The sequence below is a fragment of the Erythrolamprus reginae genome, unplaced genomic scaffold, assembly GCF_031021105.1.
Source record: "Erythrolamprus reginae isolate rEryReg1 unplaced genomic scaffold, rEryReg1.hap1 scaffold_231, whole genome shotgun sequence".
Lineage (NCBI taxonomy): Eukaryota > Metazoa > Chordata > Lepidosauria > Squamata > Dipsadidae > Erythrolamprus > Erythrolamprus reginae.
Window position 1 is genome coordinate 27,334 of NW_027248599.1, and position 21,050 is coordinate 48,383.

Genomic DNA, 21,050 nt, shown 5'->3' on the forward strand with positions numbered 1-21,050 from the left:
TTTACTGTCCCTTCTTGGATATGGTTTCTTAATTAAAAGTGGAGGCTTACCTATACCTTCTCCATACTTTGCCTTAACTTGAACCAGTCATTATTTTCAAGTTTTGGGAAGCTGAATATAAAATCCATTACAAGCCAGAAGTGTCAACCACTCTTGCTCCGAAGAACGGAGTTTATCTCTTTATCCCTGGTTTAATCAGCTACAGGGAAAGAAGGAAGTATGATGGCAATCTACTAATCCTTTACAGTGGCATGTAGAGATAAAGTCAATACACTCTGAGCGGAAAAAGGTAGGATTGTGCTGTAAACTCTGATTCCCACCCTACGTTTTGGTGATGCAGACATTAATGATAGGTTGGGGATCCTGCATTTATTTTTATGTGGAGTGTGGGAGCACTTTTGAAGTCAGGCAAGTTAATTCTGGGAACACTATCCATTTTTTCTCTTTTATTCAGGCTCAGTGCAACAGTACTTATCAAATCAGAAGGCTGATCCCCCCCCCCCCATTTGCCACCTTTTTCCCAGCTTGGGTTTTATATCTATTTTTTTTAAAAAAAAAAAAACCCAGGGTTTTATATCTATTTTTAAAAAAACCAGCTCTTCTTTCAAGAGAAGACAGGCTTGACTTCTCTTTTTCTTTGATGTTCCAATTCAATGGTGAAAAAAAGTAAGATTCTACATTTAGGCAAGAAAAACCAAATACACAGTTATAGAATACAGTAGATGGCACATGGCTTAATAGTAGTAACTCTGAGACAGATCTTGGAGTTCTAATCACTTAATTATGAGCCAGCAGTGTGCCGCAGCTTCCCAAAAAACCAACATAGTTCTAGGCTGCATTAATAGAGGGATAGAATGGAGATCATGTGAAATGTTAATACCACTTTATAATGCCTTGGTAAGATCATACTTGGAATAATGCATCCAGTTTTTGTTGCTACAATGTAAAAAAATATATTAAGAGTGCAGAGAAGAGCAACAAAGATGATTAGGGGAGTGGAGGCTAAAATATATAAAGAACATTTGCTGGAATTCAATTTATCTAGTGAAAAAAAGGACTAGGGGTGACATGATAGCAATGTTCTAATATCACAGTGGATGCCACAAAGAATAGGGAGTTGGGCTATTCTCCAAAGCACCTGAAGGCAGGACAAGAAGCCGGGGCCCAGTGGAAAAGCCTTCTCTGTGGTGGCCCCGGCCCTCTGGAACCAACTCCCCCCGGACATTAGAATTGCCCCCACCCTCTTTGCCTTTCGTAAGCTCCTTAAAACCCACCTCTGCCGTCAGGCATGGGGGAACTGAGATATTCTTTCCCCCTAGGCCTTTACAATTCATGTATGGTATGTTTGTATGGATGGATGTTTGGTTTTACAATAAGGTTTTTTTAGTTGTTTTAGTATTGGATTTGTATGCTGTTTTTTGTTACTGTTGTTAGCCGCCCCGAGTCTACGGAGAGGGGCAGCATACAAATCCAATAAATAGAATAAAATAAATAAAATAAATAATCAAAGAGAAAAGCAACCTAGAACTTGGGAGAAATTTCCTAACAGAACAATGAATGAGTGGAACTGCCTACAGAAATTGTGAACGCACTGGAAATTTTAAAGAAGAGATTGGACAACTGTTTGTCTAAAATGGTATAGGGTTTCCTGCTTGATCTGGGGGTTGGACTAGAAGACCTTCAAGATCCATTTCAACTCTGTGATTCTGTTCTGTTCTATTTCTGTCCTGTCCTGTCCCTATCCCTCTCCCTATTCTACTCTAGCCAATATTATCGTTCACAGCCACCTTTTTTCTTCTATGATCCTGCACCTGGGAATAAGAATTAGCAGCCAACATTACTTCTGAATCAAGGCTTCCGATCGTGGTTTTAGTGTCTTAGCGACATAGTTGTGGGGTGGGAAGGAAAGAAGTAGGGGGAAGATACCAAAAGTGAGGCCCAAACAGACTTTCTGGGCCTTTCAAAAGGGGGAGAAAAAAGGGGGAAAAGTGTCTTATTCCAGATTTACCTTTTTGCATTTACCAATGATGCTTCCCTGGAGCATCCGGAAGACGAAACAGCCTTTTCCCAAGGCTGAAAATTAGCTGCCCATCATGCGCACGCACACTGAAACTAAAACATGTCTCACGTGCCCTCTGATATGGCTGCATGTGCCACTGTGGACCGTGTGCCATAGGTGGCCATCACAGGCATATATAATAGTACCTTAGTACTTGGCTGCTATAAAAATAATTAAATTTGGTACTTGACCCATTTTGATGCAAAACTTTTGTTGTGGTACTACTACTTGTTTGATACTCGGCATGCAAGCTAGAAGCTGTCAATCTTGGCTGCCTTGTGACTCGCTACCCTTTCTGGCCAAAACAAAGGATCACTTGTTAAGTCACATGGTTTGCTTTCCACTGGTCATTTTAATACTTATCGCACCTCCCAAAACCAATTAACAACAAATGCCGAGGTACCACTATACAGTATTTGTTTTGGTGCCTTTGAATCAGTCTTGACTCCTGACAACTGCCTGGACAGGTCCCTGAGGTTATCTTGGCAAAATTTCAGAAGTGGTTTGCCATTGTCTGCGTCCCAGGGCTGAGAGGGAGTGACTGGCCCAAGGTCATCCAGATGGCTTGGTACTTAAAGAAGGACTAGAACTAAACTTCTAGCTTCTAGTCTAAAGCTTTAAACCCTGCATAAAACTGGTTTTCCTTTTCAGCATAAAAAATTAGACTTTCTGTACCTTTCTTTTAAAATAATCCCAACATTGTTATACAACCCCCCCCCCCTCTGTGTGTGTATGTGTGTGTGTATGTGTGTGTCTATTTGCCCCAATGCATGACTTCAGAAATTGGAAGACAATTGAACCACATATGTCCTCATCAAAATAAATATAACTCCTACTGAACCATTATGAAATATGGAAGTCAACTATATAATACAGTACTTTACTATACAATCTGTATAGTCTGGAGGACAGAAGGAAAAGTGGGGACATGTTCTAAACATTTAAATATGTTAAAGGGTCAAATAAGGTCCAGGAGAGAAGTGTTTTTAATAGGAAAGTGAACACAAGAACAAGGGGACACAATCTGAAGTTAGTTGGGGGAAAGATCAAAAGCAACATGAGAAAATATTATTTCACTGAAAGAGTAGTAGATCCTTGGAACAAACTCCCAGCAGACGGGGTAGATACATCCACAGTAACTGAATTTAAACATGCCTGGGATAAACATATATCTATCCTAAGATAAAATACAGAAAATAGTATAAGGGCAGACTAGATGGACCATGAGGTCTTTTTCTGCCGTCAGTCTTCTATGTTTCTATGTTTACAACATAATGAACTAGAGAGGCAGAAAACTTGGCATTAAGGTGCTGATGTCTGTGGGTGAGTGGTGTGCATTGGCCACTGCTGCAGAATCGGCCAGCCAGCTGTTTAGTTGTTGGATAATTAAGGTTAGACTGCATGTTCCTTTCCAGGTTCCTTTTCTCGGTTGTTTCGAGATTTGGAAAAGCCCCACCTTGTATCACTGCAATTGTACAATGCCTGCATTCGAAAAATGTAATAGCTGGTAAAATATTAACATGGCATAACTGCACGGTGTTCACAGAAATAGCACAACACTGCCACTTTTCTTTTGGGACTTTTGACTGCCCTTTCCACTTACTATATCTTTATATACCGTCTTTTATATTTTATCAAGAAAGCTGGAGACGTTTGCTCGAGGACGCTGAAGGCAGTGGTGGTGCAAGTTCTCATGTCTCTAAAGATGCAAAGTCGCTTCCTAAAGCAGTGTTTCCCAACCTTGGCATCTTGAAGATGGACTTCAACTCCCAGAATTCCCCAGCCAGCATTTGCTGGCTGGGGAATTCTGGGAGTTGAAGTCCAAATATCTTCAAGTTGCCAAGGTTGGGAAACACTGTCCTAAAGCTATCACCATCCAGCAGAAACTGATTGCATTTTAAACTACAGAGGTTTTGACACTGTATTATTTATTCATCATCCATCACACAATATATAGACACAAGACACACACACTTAGCTGAAAGGTGTTTTTGCAAGCAAGAAGCACTTATTTTCACTTTACCACACCTTTATTGGTAGAACTCTCAGCCCTTGCATGGTATTTAACTCAGACAACCAAGGACTCAGTAAACAAGAGCACAAAATATATCTTAACTCTTGAGTGGAGTGGCCAGGGGGGATGGATGATCTTCCCTTCTGCTGGGTGTGGTGAGTGGAGGTTCTTTCGCCTAGAAGGGCTCGGCTCTTGAAGTCACCTAGTGCTTGGACAGGGGTGGTTGGTCTCTTGAGGATCCAGGGGCAGGGCCGCAGATAGGGCGGTACTACTGGTAGTGGCGTCAGGGGCCCGGCCAAATTGACAAATGGGGGGGCCCGGATGGTTTTGCTGGCCCCTTGGCGCCCGCAGTAATTTGTGCCCAGTGAGCAGCGCCGACGCCGAGCTCCAACTCCTCGCTCGCACAGGCGAAGGTAGGAGCCCCTTCGGGGTGGCGGAGTTGGGGAACGAGGCTTGGGTGGCCGGAGCATTCCCTGTAGCTGTAGGCTGCGCACGCCTTAGCCAGCGCACTCCAAAACGGCCCCCCCGCCCCGCACACCCTTTTCCAAGGGCGCACATGCCGCAGCTGCCCCCAGCCCCCCCCATGCCTCTAGCCCTCTCGCGCCCCTGGCTACTCTCCGCTGCCCCCCGCATGCCTGCCCACCCGCCTCTCTTTCTCCTCCGCCGGCCAAGGTTTTTCTTGCCAAAAAAAAAGAAAACCTTTGCCGGCTTTTTTTTTCTTTCTTAATTTGAATGTTCCGGGTGGGCTGGCAGGGACATTGAAAAGCACTTTCGCCAGCGTCCGGAGAACGAGAGAGAGTGAGAGCGACAGAGCAAGATAGACAGAAAGTGAGAAAGAGAGAGAGAGAAAGAGGGGGGAGAGAAAGAGATAGCAAGAGAGAGTGAACGAGAGAGAGAAAGAGTGAGAGAAAGAAAACAAGTGAGAGAAAGTGAGAAAAAGAGAGAGAGCAAGAGGGGAGAGATAGAGAAAGGGGGAGAGAGAGAAAGAGAAAGAAAGAAAGAAAGAAAGAAAAAGATAGAGTGATGAGAGAGGAAGGAAGAGAGTGAGAGAGAGGAAGAAAGAAAGATAGAGAAAGAAAGAAAGAGATGAGAGAGGAAGGAAGAGAGTGAGAGAGAGAAAGAGAGAGAAAGAAAGAGTGAGAGATGAGAGAGGAAGGAAGATAGTGAGAGAGAGGAAGAAAGCAAAATAGAGAAAGAGAAAGAAAGAGAGAGAGATGAGAGAGGAGAGAGGAAGGAAGAGAGTGAAAGAGAGGAAGAAAGCAAGATAGAGAACGAGAAAGAGAGAAAGAAAGAAAGAGATGAGAGAGGAAGGAAGAGAGTGAAAGAGAGGAAGAAAGCATGATAGAGAAAGAGAAAGAAAGAGAGAGATGAGAGGAAGGAAGAGAGAGAGAGAGGAAGAAAGAGAGAGAGAGAAAGAGGGGGGGAGAAAAAGATAGCAAGAGAGAGTGAACGAGAGAGAGAAAGAGTGAGAGAAAGAAAACAAGTGAGAGAAAGTGAGAAAAAGAGAGAGAGCAAGAGGGGGAGAGATAGAGAAAGGGGGAGAGAGAGAAAGAGAAAGAAAGAAAGAAAGAAAAAGATAGAGTGATGAGAGAGGAAGGAAGAGAGTGAGAGAGAGGAAGAAAGAAAGATAGAGAAAGAAAGAAAGAGATGAGAGAGGAAGGAAGAGAGTGAGAGAGAGAAAGAGAGAGAAAGAAAGAGTGAGAGATGAGAGAGGAAGGAAGATAGTGAGAGAGAGGAAGAAAGCAAAATAGAGAAAGAGAAAGAAAGAGAGAGAGATGAGAGAGGAGAGAGGAAGGAAGAGAGTGAAAGAGAGGAAGAAAGCAAGATAGAGAACGAGAAAGAGAGAAAGAAAGAAAGAGATGAGAGAGGAAGGAAGAGAGTGAAAGAGAGGAAGAAAGCATGATAGAGAAAGAGAAAGAAAGAGAGAGATGAGAGGAAGGAAGAGAGAGAGAGAGGAAGAAAGAGAGAGAGAGAAGAGTGGTAGGAAGAGAGAGAGAGAGAAATGATAGAGTAAAGGGGAGAAAAAAGAGAAATGAGAAAATGATTGAGGCAGAGAATGACAGGAAAGAGGGAGGTGACTCTTGATTTAAAGCATATGGTAAAAGCACTTAACCCTTGTGTTCTGTTCGAAAAAAGTTCCTAGTGATATGTTCGGGTCACATACGACCCGGACCGAAAACACTTCATTTGAAGTGCTTATGTTTGGTCAATTTGAAAACTTTTTTCACTTGGAAAGTAGTCTGAACATTTCTGCACACAATGATATGAAAATTGAAATGAAAAAATTAATCCTTATTGGTTTATTTTGCACATAAATGTGCCGCCCCCCCCCCCGTTTTTGTGATTTTTTTCCAATTTATGGATAGTTTTGCTTGCAAAATCCATTCTATTTTACTAAAGTTGGTGTGGGATTGGTAGCTTGAACATTACTGCACACAATGATATGAAAATTGAACTGAAAAAATTAATCCTTATTTGCACATAAATGTGCCTCCCCCCCCGTTTTTGTGAAATAGTCTTTACTTTATGGATAGTTTTGCTAGCAGAATGCATTCTATTTTGCTAAAGTTGGTGTGGGATTTGTAGCTTGAACATTTCTGAACATAATGATATGAAAATTGAACTGGAAAAATTGATGCATATTGGTTTATTTTGCATATAAATTTATTTCAATTTATATAAAAATTATGCTGTTAATTTCAAACTTACATACTTTTTTTTAGTAAAATGGATTTCTTTCATAAAATTAGTTATCTGGCTACAATGTGGTTGATTTTCAAAAGGATATTCCAAATATTTATAGACAAATATGTATAAACAGTGACAATAATGGCACACAGCAAGGCCGGGGGGGTGGCCCTTTTGTGGCAAAAATAAACCAATAAGAACCATTTTTTTCAGTTCATTTATATTTTTCTCATGTTCAGAAATGTTCAATTTAGTATATCAAACCTTTTGGGTGGAAATTCCTCAGGGATTTGTAGCCTTAAAAAATATAAATTGACACGAAATTCAGAAAGGATGGGGGGAGGGGCTTTTTGATCAAAATAAAAATATAAGTCTCAATTTTTCCAGTTCAATTTTCATATCATTATGTTCATAAATGTTCAAACTAGTTTTCCAGTTGAAAAAGTTTTCAAAAAGATTAAATTCAAGTACCTAAAAAAAAATTTTTGGTCCTGTCATATACGAACAGAAACAGATTTGAAGTTATGATTTTTTTTTGCCCAGAAAACAATTAGCCACCACCCCAAAAATATTTTTTGATGACCAGCATTGTTAAATTGAGTAAATGAATGCCTAAGATTTTAAAGAATATTTCGGATTTGGAGCATAAAAAAATAAAAAGTGAAAATGATTGCAAGCAGCCGAGGGGGGGGGGAGGCCTTATTTCTGATGTTAAAAAACCAGTAAGAATCATTTTTTTCAGTTCCTTTATATTTTTCTTATATTCAGAAATGTTCAAGCTACCAATCCCACACCAACTCCAGTAAAATAGAATGGATTTTGCAAGCAAAACTATCCATAAATTGAAAAGAAATCAAAAAACGGGGGGGGCGGCACATTTATGTGCAAAATAAACCAATAAGGATTAATTTTTTCATTTCAATTTTCATATCATTGTGTGCAGAAATGTTCAGACTACTTTCCAAGTGAAAAACGTTTTCAAATTGACCAAACATAAGCACTTCAAATGAAGTGTTTTCGGTCCGGGTCGTATGTGACCCGAACATAACATTAGGAACTTTTTTTGCCCAGCAAAAACTAAGCCCCCCACCCCCCCAAAAAAATTCTCATAGAGAGAACCCCTGAAATGATGAAAAGTCATGAAATTTCAAGTTTCAGATATGCAGGGAAAATTTTTTACAGGGACTCAAACTTGGCTTCGGGTCACATACGACCCGAACAGAACAGCAATTAAATAATAACAGAAAAAACCCCCAGCCCTCACCTGTTTTTATTAATAATTTTGCTGGTTGTTTTAGTTTTAATAGTAATGGATTTTGGCTTTTTTTAATTATTAATTTCTTTTAATAAAAAAGAAGGGATTTATTTATTTATTTATATTTATTTATATTTATTTATATTTATATATTTATATATTTATATATTTATATATTTATATATTTATATATTTATATATTTATATATTTATATTTTTATATTTTTATATTTTTATATTTTTATATTTTTATATTTTTATATTTTTATATTTTTATATTTTTATATTTTTATATTTTTATATTTTTATATTTTTATATTTTTATATTTTTATATTTTTATATTTTTATATTTTTATATTTTTATATTTTTATATTTTTATATTTTTATATTTTTATATTTTTATATACTTATAAACTTATATACTTATATACTTATATTTATTTATTTATTTATTTATTTATTTATTTATTTATTTATTTATTTATTTATTTATTTATTTATTTATTTATTTATTTATTTATTTATTTATTTATTTCTATGCCGCCCAGTCCCAAGGTTTTCCTTATTTCCAGGTTGCATTTCTTCTTGGTGAGGTTCCGCCCATTGCTTCTTGTACTACCTTCAGGTGGCATGGAGAATAAATAGATGCCATCCGCTCTGTGGCAGCCCTTTAAGGATTGGGGAACTACTATTATATTCCCCCTCAGTTTTCTATTTGTTGAGCTAAACATACTCGTTCTCTTAGCCCTTGGTCATAGCCTCTAGGCCAGGGGTGTCAAACTCAATTTCATTGAGGGCCACATCAGGGCTGTGTTTGACCTCAGAGGGCCGGGGGAGGGCTTGCCCAGGGTGTGTGGCCATGGTGGGCATGGCACGGGATTTGGGGGCAGTAGTTTTAAATTGGTGGGCAGGGGCCCCAGACACTTAGGCTGTATGGGGCCCCAAAAATCCTGATGGTGGCCCTGATCCTATCCTATCCTGTCCACTTTTCTCCTTCAGCCTTGTCCCACAGAAGCCTCTCCTGTGCTGTCCCATTCTCTGCAGAGTTATTTTCAGGTTGGGAAGGGGAGTAGAACAGTTAACTAATTAGCACAGGAGTGTGTTAATAATATGTTTTTGCAGTCTGTCTACTTACTTGGAGATGAGTTTGATGATATTTGTGTTCCCTTACTTGTCTTTTCCTAATTGCATGACCTACAGATCTGTACAAAAGATCTGTTTGAAAACTAAAAGAAGTATTTGCTGTGTGAGCCAGAAAGAGACAGGAAGGAGCTTGGCCTTGACTTAGCTCAACGCTTCTGTAGTAAAGCTATTTGCTGCTGTGAAAGTAAAAGTGAAACTCCTCTCCTGTGCTTGTATTTTGCATTTGGAACAGATTTATTTTCAGGTGGGGAGGGGGAGTATTATTATTATTATTTATTAGATTTGTATGCCGCCCCTCTCCGTAGACTCGGGGCGGCTCACAGCACAATAAAACAGTTCATAACAAATCTAATAATTTACAATTTAAAAATATTTAAAAAACCCCATTATTAAGCAGACATACATACAAACATACCATACATAAATTGTATAGGCCCGGGGGAGATATCTCAGTTCCCCCATGCCTGGATTTTGAGGAGTTCCCCCATGCCTGGATTTTGAGGAGTTTACGAAAGGCAAGGAGGATGGGGGCAGTTCTAATCTCTGGGGGGAGCTGGTTCCAGAGAGTTGGGGCCACCACAGAGAAGGCTCTTCCCCTGGGGCCTGCCAAATGACACTGTTCATGTAGTGTCTGTCTGTTTAGTAACAGCCGGCCGCTAGGTGTCTTGCGAGCCGGGGCTATCCAGGGTGCTGATTGGCGCGCGTCCCCTGGATACATAGTGTTGTGGTTCAGTCTGGGACCCCTCCGGGAATGGCTGACCTTCTGTCGGTTTCCAGCTCAGAGGGAGAGGCTGAGGAACAGGAGGTGCAGACTGACGAGGAAGAGGAATCCCAGGCTGAAGAAGAAGGACAGCCAGAGTCCCACCAGGGGGAGCTCTCCCCAGCAAGCAGCCTGGATTCCTTAGGGGAAAATGCTCAAGACATCATAGATATGCGACAAAGGAGAGCTAATCAGAGACGGACTCAATTGGCTAAGTATTTCCAGCATTAGAGGTCACAGCTGGGTTTGGGTGTGGTGCTCTTGGGAAAGGATAAAAGGCGGACCCACCCTTCCTGGCTTGTGGAGTTTTATCTTGGAGATTCGTGAGACCTGTCTGTGAACTTTGGTGGCTTACAATCCTGGTTTGTGCCTTGGACTATTGAAACCTTGGGGGGGGGGTGCCAGCAAGAAGCTTGTGGTATTGACTGGACATCAGGACCCTGCTGTAACGTATTATAGCCTGTCTGTTGTGAAGACAGGTTTTCCTTTGTGCTTATTTTTTTCCAGCTATAAAATACTTTTGGCTTTTACCAGAGTGTCTGGCTGTTTTTTCAGTTGGTGTTGAGGTCTGGGAAAACCCAGACAGAACACATAGTAAGCGGGAAGTTTCTCTAATGTTAATTGGTTGCTGCCTCAGGCAGCTTGGAGTATAAAAGCCTCTGTAATGTTTTTTCCTTTAAGCCTGTACCTGCCAGCCTGGCATGAGTTCTGATTAAAGCATTCTGACTTACCCGAGGCCTCACTTATTACACTGGCGACGAGAGGCGAACGTTCCATGCGGATTCTTACTAAGTATTGTAACAGTAAGTGAGGATGTCGGTACAGCTGACCTTTCCCCCCTTCGACCCTCAAGGGGAGACGTGGGACTCATACGTGGCCCGCTTCGATTGTTTTTTAATTTCTAATGGCTATACCGAAATATCAGGGGATCGGAAGAGATCTTATTTCCTCGGGTTTTGTGGCCCAGAGATGTTTGAGATGGCGAGGGCTTTGTTCGCCCCGGTCTCAATACATGAGGTTCCGTGGCAGCAATTTCTGTCTACGCTGCAGGACCATTATGCCCCTGCCCCGTCCCGCTGTGCCCGGAGATACAAATTTTACCAGAGGAACCAGGCGGAAGGGGAATCAATCAATGATTTTGTCGCCGCTCTCCGCAGGGCGGCTTTATACTGTGAATTTACAGACCTAAACGACTACTTATTGGACAGATTGGTTTTTGGGGTAAGGGATGGACGCCTTAAGAGGCGTCTCCTGGCCACCCGAGACTTAACTTTTCAAACGGCTCTGGCGGAAGCCCGTGCGTTCGAGCTGTCAACCTTGTCTCTCGCAGCCATGGACAGCTCCGTAAATGTCACCAGTAAAGGGCCGCCGCTTCCAGACAAGCCCCCGGCTCTTGTAGAGAAGGAGGATTCCAATGCCGGGGAGGAGGAAGAGGTTTGCCGGCTGGCAGCTAACCGCAGCCGGGATCCGCCTGCTGCCCGTCCCCGTCCTCCGTTGTCTCCGTGTTGGGGCTGTGGGGGAAGCCATTTTAGATCAAATTGCCCATTTAGGGACGCGGCTTGCCGGCGATGTGGTGCCCGGGGGCACATTGCAAGGGTCTGCCGTTCCCGCAGATCCCCACCAAGCCCGAGGAGGGAGCAGAGGGAGTCCCAGAACTACAACTCTCGTTGGCAAAAGAAATATTCATCGAACCGCCGAGATGAATATAATACCGTCTACAGTTTCCCGCGTCTAGCAACATCGTATGTCTGGAAGACGTCGAGCGGCACAGAAAAAATTTCTGTTGAAGTTCGCCTGGGGGACGCTTGGTGTTCGATGCAAGTAGACACTGGATCGGCGCATTCTTTGGCTTCATGGTCTACCCTGAAGCGCTATTTTCCTAGGTTAAGCAAGAATCACCTACGGCCCTGCAGCTCAGTTCTCAAAGATTACCAAGGCTCCTTAATTCCAATTCTGGGGGAGGGTCGTTTTGCGGTCAAATTCAAGTCGTTTGTGGGCAAGTTGCCCTTAATAGTGGTGGATGGTCCCTTTTCAAATCTCTTAGGGTTAAACTGGTTTGAATCGTTGGGGTTATCTGTCTCGGGGGTTAATTTGGTTAATGGGGCTTCAGCCTTTGATAAACTAGCTAAGGAGTTTCCCTCAGTTTTCAACGAAGGTTTGGGTTGTTACACGGGAAGCCCTATTTCGTTCAGTCTTGACCCCCAGGTACCGGCAGTGCGGCTGAAAGCCCGCAGGGTTCCAATTCCTCTCCGGCCGAAGGTGGACACTGAACTGGACCGTCTGATCTCTCAAGGTGTACTGGAACCGGTGGACCAAGCGGCGTGGGAGACCCCATTGGTCATTGCCTTCAAAGGGGATGGGGGTATTAGATTATGCGGGGACTATAAATGTTCTGTAAACCGGGCTTTAGGGAGGAAGCCGCGTTTGGGGCGGTCAAGAGAATTCTTTTGTCAAATGATGTTCTGGCTCAGTACTCCCCTGGGTTACCCTTGGTTCTGACTTGCGACGCTTCACAGTACGGCGTCGGGGCTGTCCTGAGTCACCGGCTGCCAAATGGCTCGGAAGCGCCCATAGCATTCTTTTCTCGGACCCTTGCCCAGGCGGAGAGAAACTACGGGCACATTGACAAGGAGGCGTTGGCGCTCATTGCGGGAGTCCGTCGATTCCATGAATACTTATATGGCCGGAGTTTCGAGTTGGTCACTGACCATCAGCCACTCTTAGGTTTATTAGTGGGAAACTGTCAGAGCCCCATCGTTTTATCTCCACGCATGTCTCGATGGATCATTTTCCTGGCCAATTACAATGACACTTTAGTTTATAAACCGGGTCGCCACATAGCCCATGCTGATGCCCTCAGCCGATGCCCCCTGGCCGAATTATTGTCCGATCCTGCCCCGTCCTGCTCAGTATTAGCCCTATCTGAAGGATCTTTAATATTGTCTGCTAGGGATGTGGCCAGGGAGACTGGAAGGGACCGTGTTTTATCACAGGTTAGGCAGTGGGTGCTGCGGGGATGGCCGAATTCGACCCCCGCCGAGCATCTCGTTCCTTTTTGGCGCTGCAGATCGGAGTTCTCTGTTGAGAAGGGCACAATACTAAGAGGTGAGAGGGTCGTGGTGCCAGGTAGGTTACAGAATCAAGTGCTGGCCATGTTGCACAGGGGTCACCCGGGCATTGTGAGAATGAAGGGATTGGCCCGGGACTATGTGTGGTGGCCGGGTATGGACAGGGAAATAGAGCAGAGAGTGGCCGATTGTATGAGTTGTCAGGAGTGCAGACCGTTTCCCCCTCGGGCGGAGCCGTTGGCATGGGAGCCGCCGTCAGGACCCTGGACTAGAGTACACATAGATCTGGCTGGTCCGTTTATGGGCCAAACATTCTTAATAACAGTTGATGCCTATTCCAAGTGGGTAGAGGTGGCCCAGTTAGGGTCCACTCAGGCTCAGACAGTGATAGATTCTTTAAGGGCCCTTTTCGCCACACATGGCCTTCCGGATCTATTAGTCTCAGACAATGGGCCACAGTTTACTTCAGTTTTGTTTGAGTCCTTCCTAGCATCAGCTGGCATTAGGCATGCCCTTTCCTCGCCTTGGCATCCGGCCAGTAATGGCCAAGCAGAACGGGCAGTTAGGGCTGTTAAGGAGGCTTTGAAGAAAATGCCACAGGGCTCGTGGAAAGAGAAATTGGCGGAAGTGTTGTTGGCCCAACATTCCACTCCGTGTGTGTCCACGGGTAGGACCCCGGCCGAGCTTCTGATGGGTCGGAAATTGAGGATTATTCTGGATAGGTTGCACCCAGATTACACCATTGGGATGCAATGGCCTGAACCATCAGTTAGAGGAATACATGTGGGAGCCGGGGTGTATGCGCGATCTTATTCCGGGAACCAGACGTGGGAAAAGGGAACTGTGAGCAGGGAATTGGGGCCCCGTTCTTTCGAGGTAATGCTGAAGGATGGCAGAATCTGGCGGAGGCACCTGGATCAGGTGCGCCTAGATAGGAGTGCAGATGTGGAAGAACGGATAGCCGTGGACCAATCCGAAGAAGGGTTCCAGGAACCTCCAAGCGCAGCCTGCAGTGCTGGGGAAGCAACCGCTGGAGCCCGGTGGGAGGCGGAGCTATCCCAAAGTGCAGATTTAAGCCAAGAAGCAGAGCGGTTGGATCCAAGTTCGGCTCGTGTTACGGAGCCACGCCGTTCAGAGAGAGTTTGCCGCAGACCATCTTATTTAAAGGATTATGTGTGTGCGAGCAAAAGGTAAAGGAGTGTAGTGTCTGTCTGTTTAGTAACAGCCGGCCGCTAGGTGTCTTGCGAGCCGGAGCTATCCAGGGTGCTGATTGGCGCGCGTCCCCTGGATACATAGTAAGCGGGAAGTTTCTCTAATGTTAATTGGTTGCTGCCTCAGGCAGCTTGGAGTATAAAAGCCCCTGTAATGTTTTTTCCTTTAAGCCTGTACCTGCCAGCCTGGCATGAGTTCTGATTAAAGCATTCTGACTTACCCGAGGCCTCACTTATTACAGTTCAGGTGCAGGATCATAGAAGAAAAAAGGTGGCTGTGAACGATAACATTGGCTAGAGTAGAATAGGCATAGGCATAGGGACAGGACAGGACAGAAATTGAACAGAACAGAATCACAGAGTTGAAAGGGATCTTGAAGGTCTTCTAGTCCAACCCCCTGATCAAGCAGGAAACCCTATACCATTTTAGACAAACAGTTGTCCAATCTCTCCTTTAAAATTTCCAGTGTATTCACAATTTCTGTAGGCAATCTGTTCCACTTATTAATTGTTCTGTTAGGAAATTTCTCCCAAGTTCTAGGTTGCTTTTCTCTTTGATTATTTATTTTATTTATTTTTTATTTTATTTATTGGATTTGTATGCCGCCCCTCTCCGTAGACTCGAGGCGGCTAACAACAGTAACAAAAAACAGCATGTAAATCCAATACTAAAACAACTAAAAAACTATTATTGTAAAACCAAACATCCATACATACAAACATACTATACATGAATTGTAAAGGCCTCGGGGGAAAGAATATCTCAGTTCCCCCATGCCTGACGGCAGAGGTGGTTTTTAAGGAGTTTATGAAAGGCAAGGAGGGTGGGAACAGTTCTAATCTCTGGGGGGAGCTGGTTCCAGAGAGTTGGGGCCACCACAGAGAAGGCTCTTCCCCTGGGGCCTGCCAAATGACACTGTTCAGTTGACGGGACCCGGAGAAGGCCCACTCTGTGGGACCTAATCGGTCGCTGGGATTCGTGCAGCAGAAGACGGTCTCGGAGATATTCTGGTCCGATGCCATGAAGGGCTTTATAGAGTAGAACCTCTTTGCATCAGAGCATGTTAATAATAATATAGGAAATACTAATGTTGCTGTGGACATTTTGAAAAAATAATTTTTAAGTGAGCACCTAGAAGGCAAGTGGAACATATGTGCCAAATTTCAAGTTCATAGACTTTACAGTTCTGGAGATTTTGTGATTATGACATGAGTGGGTTTTCACTTTTATATACTGTATATAAATTAGGCAATTAAACTATGCCAATAACAATAGTATCAGAATAACAAAGGTTTCAAGGTTTCTAGTCTGAACACTGGCACAAGCAAAAGACCCTATACCAGTGATGGTGAACCTATGGCATGGGTGTCACAGGTGGCACGCAGAGCCATATCTGCTGGCACGTGAGCCCTTGCCCTAGCTCAGCCCCAACGTACATGTGGGTGCTGGGCAGCTGATTTTTGGCTCGCACAGAGGCTCTGGGATGGCATTTTTGGCTTCCAGATAGCCTCCAGGGGGAGGGTGTTTTTATCCTCTTCTGGCTCCAGGGAAGCCTTTGGAGCCTGGTGAGGGTAGAACGCGAGCCTACTGGGCCCACCAGAAGTTGGGAAACAGGCTGTTTCTGACCTCTAGAGGGTCTCTGGAGGGCGGGGTAAGCTGTTTTCGGCCTTCCCAGACATTGAATTATGGGTGTGGGCACTCACATGCACCATTGCCCACACGCATGCTCTTTTGGCACCCGAGGGAAAAAAAGGTTCACCATCACTGCCCTATAAAATTTCAAACAAACGACTATCCAATCTCATAAAAACCTCCAGTGATGGAGCACTCACAACTTCTGAAGGCAACCCTTTCGTTCGACTGGTCAATTGTTTTCATTGTCAGGAAATTCCTCCTTAGTTCTAGGTTACTCTATTAGTTTTCATCCATTGCTACTCGTCTGGCCTTCTGATGCTTTGGAAATGTTCCGATGCTTGAGCTATTCCTCTTTGTGGCAGCCCCTCAAGTATCGGAACATTTTCATCATGGTCACCCCTAGTCCTTCTTTTCTCTAGACTAGACCTAACAATTCTTGCAATTGTTCTTCATATGTTTTAGCCACCAGCCCCCGAATCATATTTGTTTCTCTTTCCTGTACTCTTTCCAGAGTCTCAACATCATTTTTATAATTTGATGACTCAAACTGGATCCAGTGTTATAAGAGTGGTCTTACTAAGACTTTATAAAGCAGTAGAAATATGTCACATGGTCTTGATTTTATCCCTCTATTAATGCAACCTATGATTGCATTGGCTTTTTTTGCTACTGTTGCATATTGCTGGCTCATAAATGGTTGTCCACTAGGACTCCAAGATCCCTCTCAAAATTGCTGCTATTGAGCCAGGTTCCACTAGTTCTATACCTGTACATTTGATTTTCCTTGCCTAAGTGTAAAACCTTAACTTTACACTGAATTTATAGGGCTCAGTGTTTAAGTCTGTCAAGATCCTTCTGGATCTTTAACTTATTCCTGTTAGCTTGGTGTCATTTGCAAATGTGATGAATTTATTTATTTATTTATCTATCTATCTATCTTATCTTATCTTATCTTATCTTATCTTTTCTTTTCTTATCTTATCTTATCTTATCTTATCTTATCTATCTATCTATGTATCTATCTATCTTTTCTTTTCTTTTCTTTTCTTATCTTATCTATCTATCTATCTATCTATCTATCTATCTATCTATCTATCTATCTATCTGACTTCTATGCTGCCCAATCCTGAAGGACTCATGGCGGCTTACAACATAATAACAATACAAAAAGATACAACAATAAAAAAGAAGTCGAATATAAGCTCTAAAAAACTAACCCCAATAAAACCCATTTATATAAAAACCAATCAAATCTTATGCATGCACACCATTCATAAAATAAAATTTGGCCATGAAAGATGGACAAGTTCCCCTTCTATTCCCCCATCTAAATTGTTTGTGAAGATATTGAAGAGTACTGAGCCTAAAACAGAACCTTGGGGTACCCCACTGCTTATTGCCTTTCATGTAGATGTAGTTCCTTTAAGGACTGCACAATATGTGCAGATTGTTAACCAGTTATGGATCCATCTGGTGGTGATGCTGACTATTCCACATTTTTTAGTTTACCAAGAAGTAGATTGTGGTCTAATTGGTCAAATGCCTTTTGCAATCCAAGTATACTATGTCCACAGCATTTTGCTGGTCCACTAATTTTGTCACTTGGTGAAAGAATGAAATAACATTTGTTTGGCATGATCTCTTTTTTTTTGATAAACCCATGTTGCCTTTTGGTTATAACTTTGTTTGCTTCTAGGTGTTTGCAGATCTATTGCTTGATTATTATTTTTTAAGGATCTTCCCAGGTTTATTGTGTGCACATAATTTTTTCTATAAATGATTACACTTTTTGATGTAACTGCCTTTACAATTTATAGCAACTTTCAACAGCGTTGTTTTGTTCTTTGCAGATATTGATGAATGTGAAACAGCATACAGTCCTTGTAATCAATTGTGCAAGAACACATTAGGTTCTTTTACCTGTGAGTGTGTTGAAGGATATGAACTCGTCAATGGAACCCTTTGCAATGTTATAGGTAAGCTTTCAGTCCACAGTACAATTAACATGCAATGAGTCTAAGGGCTGAAAAAATAGATGAGATCTCTTAGTTTCACCTGAGTCAGAATTAACAAGTGATTTGAGACATAATTAAATCCTATATATTGTTAGCTGGTTAAGAATTCTAAGAGGTGCAGTGCCAGCTCAGATCAAGAGTGCTTCAAATTGAGGTGGCTGAATTTGACTATGTATTAGAGCAAAGGTAGTTAAAGTTCTTTTCTGTTCAGATGGTGCCACCAAAATGCTACTAGCTGTCCCTCAAGGTCTTGTCCTCCTGGATTTAAAGATGCATCACCTGGAGAGTCTAATATCTACAAAAACAAAGCCTGTCTCTGTAGCTTATGACCTCTTAAGGAGAAGCTATTATTGGGTTGGTGAAGATAAAAAACTGCATGTTTATGTGTCTGGAAAAAGTGAGATGATTTTTTATCCAGGTAAAATTATTTACTACAGGTAAATCCAGAATCAAAAATTAACCCTTTTGTATGCACTCATATTTTTTCATTCGTCAACAGCATCTCTGTAGACTGGTTCACAGGGCAGTTATACTGGGCCAGCAATTATCCTCATGCCATTTTCACTGGTTTCAATGATGGTAGGGGCTATGTAAAGGTCCTAGAGAAAAATCTGGTGCCGAAGCAGCTGGTTATATTTCCAGAAAAAAAGTACAAGTTTCAGAATAGACGCTACTGTATTTACAGTGTTGTAATAGTGATATAATTTCATGCATACATGACGCCTGCCAGTACTATGTTATTTGAAGCCTTCCCATATAACATCTCCAAGATCTAAATTATTTATTAAAAATGCCCAGAGTTTCAAGAGGTTGCCAAATCCAGTAAGAATTCACTGTTCTTTCCAGAAATTCCATAAGTCTTTAGAGCTGGAATCTCAAATTTTTACATACGGTTAGTGTTCGACTTACAGCAGTTTGTTTAGTAACCATTCAAAGCTACAACAGCACTTTTTAAAAAAGTGACTTATGACTGTTTTTCACCCTGACGAGCACTGTGGCATCCCCATGGTCGTGTGATCAAAATTTGGACACCGGGCAACTACCATATTTTTTGGAGTATAAGATGCACTGGAATGTAAGATGCACCTTAGTTTTGGGGGAGGAAAACAAGGAAAAAACAGCAATTTGCCTCCCAGCAAACAGCAAAACGGCAAATTGCACAAAAGATATACAGTGGTACCTCTACTTAAGAACTTAATTCGTTCCGTGATCAGATTCTTAAGTATAAACGTTTGTAAGTAGAAGCAATTTTTCCCATAGGAATCAATGTAAAGGCAAATAATGCATGAAAACTCATTAGGAAGGAAATAAAAGCTTGGAATTTGGGTGGGAGGAAGAAGAGGAGGAGGACAGTTGCTGCCCAGAGCGAAGGGAGCGTTTCTTTTCTCTGGGCGCTGGCAGAGGTTTATTCCCTCTGCAAGCGCCCAGAGAAAGGAAAATGCTTCGTTCACTCTGGACTGCCAAAACCTCCTTAAGCGCCACCCAAAGGCTCCTCTGGCAGCCTAGAAAAGCCCGTGATGGCCGGGATTAAAGGGGGAATGGCAGGAAACTAGCCGGGCCTTCGTGCCACTCTCAAATTTCCTTGGAAATTTTTCCAGACTCGGGTTCTTAAGTAGAAAATGGTTCTAAGTAGAGGCAAAAAACATCTTGAACACCCGGTTCTGATCTAGAAAAGTTCTTAAGTAGAGGCGTTCTTAAGTAGAGGTACCACTGTACACTGTTTTCTGTGTATATCTGTGCATGTATGTCCAACCCATATAAATAGCAAAGAATTAGAGAAATGTACATTATGGCAGTAGATTAATGCCAGCAAATTTTCCTAAATGTAGTCACACTAACTTCTCCCAATTATTTAAATAGCTCTACTCCAAACATGACTACGTCAAGATTTAACTCTGCTCTTGAAGCATTTTGTTCTGGTTTTCTACCTTATCACAGATACATGTACTGGGTGAATTTTGGTGAGAAGGATGGGACTGCAATAGAAGCTGCAGGGATGGATGGATCAGACAGACATGTGCTTGTGGTATTAATTGCTGAAGAGCCCGCGGGATTGACTCTTGATTACGTCACTAATAGACTCTATTGGATCAGTATGCATAAAAAGGTGTGCACTTCATCCCATTTCAAATTCAAAGCTACCTATAGTTTGCATCTCTCTCTCTCCCTCCCCCTCCCTCCCCCTTGTGATTTATGAAAACAAATCCCAAAAATGTGTTTATGTTCTTCAATTAAACGTAATATTGTAGGCACCTTCCACCAGCATAGCTTGCTAAAATGTTCCCAAATCTTTCAGCAGTCTGCTGGAAATATAGAAAAGAGATTGGTACCTACTACCACCTATGGTGAACCTGCCTCAGGGCCAAAACCTATTGGTTAAAAATTAAAAACTGTATTGAACTACTAGTTTTTCTCATCATTCCTACCACCCATTTCCTCCCATGTTGACTGTATGACTGTAACTTGGTGCTTATATCCTAAGATTTTATTAATATTGCTTCTTCATTGCTTATTTGACCCCTATGACAATCATTAACTGTTGTACCACACGATTCTTGACAAATGTATATTTTATTTTATGTACGCTGAGAGCATATGCACCAAGACAAATTCCTTGTGTGTCCAATCACACTTGGCCAATAAAATTCTATTCTATTCTATTCTATTCTATATCACAAACTGTTTTTTTTTAAACCTGAGCTTTTCCTCTTGGGCAGGGGTAGGCAAAATTGGCTCTTCTATGACATGTGGACTCCAACTCCCAGAATTCCTGTGCTAGCATGATTGGTTCAGGAATTCTGGGAGTTGAAGTCCACAAGTCATAGAAGAGCCAACTTTGCCTACCCCTGCTCTTGGGCGTCTAGGGAGAATTTTAAGAAAGAGGATAGGTATATAATCTTACATGTCACAACAGCTGCTAGAATACTCTATGGACAAAATTGGAAAAAGGAGTCAATCTCATCAATGTTAAACATTATAATCAAAGTACTAAAGTGCATGGAAATTACTAGATTGTCATTGGCACTTCAAGATAAGGATGAATCTGAATTTCATAAAATCTGGGACAAGTGGTACAATTGGCTGAACCAAAATGAATACCTAAAATTCCTTAACCAAACAAACCTGAAATAACCAAACAAACCAAGCAAACCTGAAATAACATAAATAAAGAGACCATTTAGATATAGAGGGCCACAAT

General features: G+C 42.2%; 1 long non-coding RNA gene across 4 annotated transcripts in view; it reads left to right on the forward strand.

The window, feature by feature from the left end:
- Positions 1-4,091: 4,091 nt before the first annotated feature.
- Positions 4,092-21,050, forward strand: part of LOC139156023 (uncharacterized) — a 34,752-nt gene continuing 17,793 nt past the window's right edge. The window contains exons 1-4 of one of the 4 annotated variants that reach the window (XR_011557171.1): positions 4,092-4,228; positions 17,687-17,812; positions 18,063-18,269; positions 19,790-19,958. This is a non-coding gene — a long non-coding RNA (uncharacterized lncRNA). The other 3 variants (XR_011557170.1, XR_011557173.1, XR_011557172.1) reach the window with 3 other exon arrangements.